The following is a 7,278-nucleotide window of genomic DNA, read 5'->3' on the forward strand; positions in this document are numbered from 1 at the left end:
CATGAAGCCTTTTATTTCTCTTTGGACATTTCAACTACATGGTTTTTGTAGAATGCGCTTTCTTCTTTTATTTGATGAGAATGAGGATTATGCTTTCTTTTTCTCTGTTTCTTCAAAGATTCCCAATACCAGTTCTCATTGTATCCCCTGTACTTGTTTTTTGTCCCGCTTGAAACTCATTTAGAGCAACTAGGTCCTCATTTAAAATCTCCTTACCTTTCTGTAGCTTCAATTCTCCCTTAACAATATTAGTTTTACCTTTCCCAGTGTGACAACAATATACTTTTAGACAGAGCAGATGGAAGTAAAATAGAAGTTCAATGAACACGTTTGTTCTTGTGGTTTGTTAATATTAAATCTTTATCTATGAGGCAGATGCAATACAGCTTTTATCAAAATAAGCAAAAACATTTAAGAAAAACAAAAAGCCACTATTACCACCAACACTGTCTCTCCCCATACCCAAAATACCTCAATTTAAAAAGTCATATTAACTTAAATGTTCACTTCATTTTGAGCCTTAGCTTTTCTGATTTGTTAGTTATAGCTCTTAATAAACCACCTACAAATTATATAGTTTTTAGTCTTCCCATTTTGCTGAAGAATATTAGATGATCTTTATTTTTAAATATTTTCAAGGCCTGCCAGTGACCCATTTATTTTGAATTACGATTGGTGAATTGAAATTGCAGAATGATTAGGACTTAATTATTTCAAATGTGGGCTTTGGAATTGAAAATACTTTATTTCCTAGCATTTAAACACTTGGATGACCTTCAGCAAGCAGATCTTTGAACTGCAGTTTCTCCTCTATAAATGGGCTCTTGCATTAATAAAATACTATGTGTGGAAAGGCCTGCATGAGGTGCCTGACACAGGACAGGAAATCCATACCAATTCACTTTCCTTTCCTTTTTTGAATGAATTGTGATGGACTGAAGTAAGTAATTTTGAAGCAATATGGGAAGTTTATTTGTATAGATCTTTATCTGTAAAATTAAGGCAACAAAAATAAGGTAAAAGGCAAATTCATTAATCAGGATTCTGTGTGTGTGTGTGTGCGTGCGCGCATGTGTGTGTGCATCAAGATGTCAAGCTCTCAAAATGTATTTCTCAATCTTTTCCTAACAAGATTCATTTTTCTACATTTATAATTTATGATGACAGATATCAATACCGTGCAATTTATTGAGAGCCTTTCAATCAATGTTTATTCTTTCTCATAACCAATTCATACATCAAAGATCCAGATAATTAAGGAAATAGTCACCCTATTATGCTATCAAGTACTAGATCTTGTTCATTCTGTCTATTTTTTTGTACCCATTAACCATTTCCACCACTCCTCCAACCCCTCCACCCCACCCCCATCCCTCTGTCCAGCTACCCTTCCCAGCTTCTGGTAACCATAATTCTATTCTCTCTCTCCATGTTTCTTAACTACTGAGTTATTAACCATTATTCCACATTGATTAAAAGCATAAACTGCATAGATCTTCCAGACCTGAAAGTTTATACAACACCCATTTTTCAGGAAGCAAGGAAATCTTCCACATACACTGGCCTGTGGGTTCTCTGGCAATTGAATAGTTGATAAATTCATATTCTTCCTTGCAGTGAATGAAATGCAAAGAATAAAAATTGCAACCATATTTCAACCATGAGGGAGAGAAAGAAAAGTTAACTGATTAATCATTTGCTAAAGTTGATTCAGTGGGATAAATGGGTATAAATTATGTAGAGTATAAAATCTGCAAAATTTGATAATTATTTTTATTCTCTGGCTTTATCATGGGCATAAGTAAAAATTTCCAGGATCAATGAATGATCAGTTATTGAATGGCTTTTAATTTAGAATCAATGCCATAATTACCAAAGTTTTTTTTACTTGCTCTATTCTTAGAGTTTATGCTTATGTATCAAGCTTGCAGGTGACACATCAGATATTTTTTCAATTATACATTTGGTTTATTTTGATGGCAAATTTATTTAAGTAGCTTCTCTAGAGGGTAACTTTCTTATATTTTCCTCTGTGCTGTCTGTATTACAAGATTCAAAACACATGTTTGACAAGTGAAAATTTAGCCCATCATTCAGATGATCTGTTCCTTTTGGTGCTGCATAAATTCGGTTCAAAAATAAAATAGACTGATGCCATTCAGAGTGGCATGCCCTTATATAAATATGAAGGCTAATGATGGGCTTGTGAAACTTACTTCCCTTTATGCATTAACATTTTTAGCTGTGATCATTTCCTAATCTTGTAATTATAAAACACAGGGTTGGACTTTTGAGTGACTAGACATTACAATACTTTTTTTTTTTCCTGTGGTAAGAAGAGTAAACGCATGTATTGAGGTACATTCACATGATGGAATATCATACAGCAGAGAAAATGACTGCACCACATAGTACATGGTTGAATTTCAGAAACGTACATCTCAGAAGGTTCATATATGATACCATTTTAGAAAACTCATAAATAAAACTAAACTATATGTTGTTTATAGACAGAAGCATGTGTCCGATAATAAAAACTTAAAAAAAATAGCTTCATAAATAATTTTTTAAAACATCAAGCAGTGGCTGCTTCAGTGATAAAGGGAAGACAAGAGGATGGAGAAAAGCACAGAAATAAATATAAGTTGTCAACAGTCTAGTTTCAGGCTTAGAAGTGTAGTCACAGTGTTTGATGTAATTTGTTTTATATTTTAAATGTATATTATGTATGTTACCTTTATGTATCAAATACTGTTCTGGAAAATATCATGGAGCAGGAAAGAACCCTTGTATAAAAACAAATTCTAAGCATCATCTAGTTTGTCATAAAGGAAAATTTATAAATAAGAACCCCAAACCTTATAGTATTTCATTAGATATTATTAATTTCTTTTAGAGAAGATGAAGAGAAAAAGACTAACAGAGACCGTTAAAAAGGCCTATGGATTCAGAAAACTCAAGGTTTTGGCTAAATATAAGAGTTGGCAGCCAATTTCCACATTATCCTTGCTCCAGAGACTAAGGGCCCTGGAACACGAATCCTGAGTCACAGGAATTGCTTGGAGGATCCTGAGGGACTTCATTTCAGTGATTTCTTCACATTTATTTGATGCATTGCATCTACATTTAGCTCAGAATTGACACAAGTCTTGCTTCATGAAATCCAGTTGATTAAGTGTGCTTCCCTTCTACTTCTCCGCCTATCTGAATCCTAATATCCTTCAAAGTCCACTCAAGTCTCAGTTATTTAGAATGACAATTCCTGATGAAATTGCAATAAACACATCAGCCTCTTTAATTAATCAGAGTGTGTGTTGATATCGATGCTCAAGCATGTGAGAGACTCCTGTTCATATGCCAAATATCTTTGTTCTTCCCTGCTGCATCTATGAGTTAATAATCTTCAAGAGGAAAAAATTCATTCCTTGTATGCTGTGTTTAACAATGCCCCCTACTAGTATTTTAGCGCCAAGTGGATACTTGATAGCCGTGAGTAACCAACACTTTTCTCGTTGGGGTGTAGCTATCTTTGGAGAAGTGATGTGGAAGTTTCAACGTCATGCTCTAAATGCAATGCTAATCCATATGCCTCCAGAAGCTGTTGGTGGCTTGGGACAGATTCCATGTACTTTGGCAGTAATTACCTTCACCTCTCCTTTTCCTTCACCTCCCACAATCAATCCATTAGCAAGTCTGGTTAGGTCTGCCCTTAAAACATATCCTAGCTCTTTCTGTCTTTACTGTTATTCATCCAGATCAAGCCATTTTTTTAGGTTTATGTGCTAGCCTTTTAAACTTTCATGCTTCTACTTTTGCTCTGAAAAATGGGAAAGAGTTAAACATTGATAAAGATACCATTCCTTTGATTATTCATGCTTCTACTTTGCCTCTGAAAAATGGGAAAGAGTTAAACATTGAGAAAGATACCACTCCTTTGATTATTCAAATAAGTACTTAAAAATAGATAAACAAATATTTTGAAATTTGATCTGAACATTGCACTTAGTTTTTATAGCGTGTGTTTTGTTGTAACGGCAAGTGGCATTTGTTTAAAAAGATGGTCTGTAGGGCCATTCAGATTTCTCTATACTAATAGTGCTACCCTTCACTATGGACAGATCTGGCCTGGTTATGCTATCCCAGAAGCCTGTCCTTGATTTCTCGTCCCTCCTCTCCCCCTCTTTGCTCTTCTGGCCAAGTAGCTATGCTCTCAGGCTGACCATCCCTCTGCTCATTCCTGGTCCAGTTTCAGCTCTCCATCTCAGGTGATTAGCCAGGCAAAGGGTCAACGGCAGAAGGCCAGCTGCAGGTGGGAGTGCCACAAAAACCACCCTGGGCCAACCAAATCCTAATTTTTTGGGGTGGGGCAAGAGCTACAGGTGATTCTGGAACTCATGTTTGAGGATGACTGATGAGTTTAAGATGGGTATGTTGAATGGCCCAGGCTGACCAAGCCCTACAGTGTGAGAGGAGGTTAGGGAAACTTCACTACAGACTCGATAGGCTGATCGGGGCTGGCCTACCAAGTTGGTTTGTGTTTGTGTGTTTTTGCAGCCCCTTCAATTCTGCACCCAAGGCAAGTGCTTCACCTGCCTCACCCTACGCATGGCCCTACTTAGAAACTTCCTACTCCCCAGAGAAGGTAGGATCGAACAGTGGTTAAGAGCATGGGTTGGGTGTGGTGGCTGATGCCTGTAATCCCAGCACTTTGGGAGGCTAAGGTAGGATTGCTTCAGGCCAGGAGTTTGAGACCAGACTGGGCAACATAGCAAGACTCTGTCTCTAATTTCTACAAAAAAAAAAAAATTAGTGGGGTGTCGCGGCATGTGCCTGTGGTCCCAGCTACTTGGGAGACAGGTGGGAGGATTGCTTGAGTCCAGGAGGTCAAGGCTACAGTGAACTAGGTTCATGCCACTACACTCCAGCCTGGTTGACATAAGGAGATCCCATCTCACAAACAAACAAGAGCATAGTCTATTGGTGCTGACACTTCTTAGTTGTATAATCTGAGGGAAGATATTTACACTCTGCATCCCAGTTTCCCCCTCACAGAAAACAGCAATAATAATCATGCCAACTTTATAGAATTTGAGGTGAAGAATAAATGGAATAATCCACACAAAAGGTTTAGAACTGCCTGTCACAGAGCCATCACGTTGCTTGTTCTATGGTTCATTTTTTTTCCTCTGTGAGAAAGCTCTGACCTGACTCTAAAATGACAAATTCATGTTCTAGAGCACAACCCATTTGTAACTTGGGGATGTCCATCCTAAATGGATTTGGCTTTGCCATTGTTTGGAGGAGGTAATTGGCCCTCAGAGGTGAGAATTATTCCAATGCTAATTAAAAGAATAAAGCCCCAGGCAGCAAACCAACCTCAATTGCCTGCGGTTGCTTTTGCATTAACCATCATCTTTGTTTAGAGAACTACACATTTGGTTGATAATATCAACTTAATAAACAGCCTTCCCAAAGTCTCCTTTAGGAATATGTCTTATTAAAATGGGATTGTTTAAAACAAGGCCTCTTTTCAAATATGGTAAAACATAAAAATTTGAAAAATTACACTAAGGGAAAGCAAAATCAAAGGAAATTTATTTGAAAGTATAGGATCAGTGAGAGAAAAATGAAGTATTTCAACCTGGTCTTTCTGTTACCTTATTGTCACTGGTAGAACGATAAGTAGGAAGTGGCAGATAGTTTTTGAGGCACATAGAAAGGAATTGTGGAGATCTTGTTTTTGTTGGTGTCTATAGTGGGCCTTTATTTCACATTCCCACAGGCCACCCTCAAGTCTGTATCTGCCTTACCTATCCCAGGGACCATTTCCAAATGAGTCCCTCTTACACTAAGTTCTCCTGGTGTCATACTGCACAAGCCCACTGCAGATCTTCCTAAGTGCACTCCGCATAAATCACTCTCCTAATCTAGAACCTTCAATGATTCCCTAGTGCCAAAGGATGAAGTATCATAGTCACTCAACATCTTCCAGGCCTCTGTATACCAACCCTGGCACGAACGCCGTGCTACAGACAGATGATCCTTCTTACCTTGGCAGCATTCTCTTCGAATTCTGATGTCCATGCTTTTGCGCATACTGTCTCTTCTTCCTGGCTTTCCTTCTCTGTCCCAACTTATCTCCCATAATACCTTTTCTTAAAAAAAACTGATACAAATATTTGTACATATTTACAGGGTACATGTGATATTTTCTGACATGCATAAACTGTGTAGTGATCCACTCAGGGTGTTTGGGGTATCCATCACTTTGAGTATCATTTCTATGTGTTGGGAACATTTCAAGTCCTCTCTTCTTGGTATTTTGAAATATATAACATACAATACACTGTTGTTAACTATAGTCATTGTTCATTCTTTTTTCTTTATTTTTATTTGAGTGGATTGTTTAAAAAGATCTGCGCCAGGCACAGTGCCTCACTTTTATAATCCCAACACTTTGGAAAGCTGAGGTGGGTGGATTGCTTGAGCCCAGAGAGTTTGAGACCAGCCTGGGCAACATGGTGAAACCCCATCTCTACAAAAAATACCAAAATTAACCGGGCATGGTGGCATGTGCCTGTAATCTCAGCTACTTAGGAGGCTGAGATGGGAGAATCACCAGAGCCTGGGGAGGTTGAGGCTGCTGTGAACCGTGATCATGCCACTGTACTCCAGACTTGGTGACAGAGTGAGACCCTGTCTCAAAAAAAAAAAAAAAAAAAAAATAAGGAGGAAAAAAAAGAAAGCAAATAAAATTTCTTTTTGATTAAGATTTATTGCAGTATCATTATTGTGTTCCTTTGGAGGTCCATTTTTCCTTCCTTTTTCATTTTTCTTGTGTCCTTATGTTGATATTCTGTGCATCTGGTGTAACAGTCACTTTTTTCTGTTTTTGAATTTACCTTCGTAGGGAAGAACTTTTTCCTGCAGACATGTCTAGGGTGTTGGTTGGGTAGGGCACTTTGGCTTTGATTCTGGGTGTGTGCAGTAGTACAGTCTTTATATGATTTCTTTGGCTGTAAACAATGTTAGTGGTGTCTGTGATTTCCTTGGTGGGTTAGGGTGTGGTTATTCATGGAGGCTGTGATGAAGTCATGCTAGGGACTGGGATGCCAGATGGGCCAGTGTCCAGGCCCCACTGGTAGCAGCAGTGGGTTGAATGTGCCTATCTTTGTGTCCCAGGGTGGTGTGTGCTGGCACCTGTGTTGGCAGTCACCAGTGGGCTTATTCTCAGGCCTCCAAGTGCTTGCTCAGATGCCAGTAGTGGCAGCAGTGCCC

Source organism: Colobus angolensis, unplaced genomic scaffold, assembly GCF_000951035.1.
Source record: "Colobus angolensis palliatus isolate OR3802 unplaced genomic scaffold, Cang.pa_1.0 Scaffold361, whole genome shotgun sequence".
Lineage (NCBI taxonomy): Eukaryota > Metazoa > Chordata > Mammalia > Primates > Cercopithecidae > Colobus > Colobus angolensis.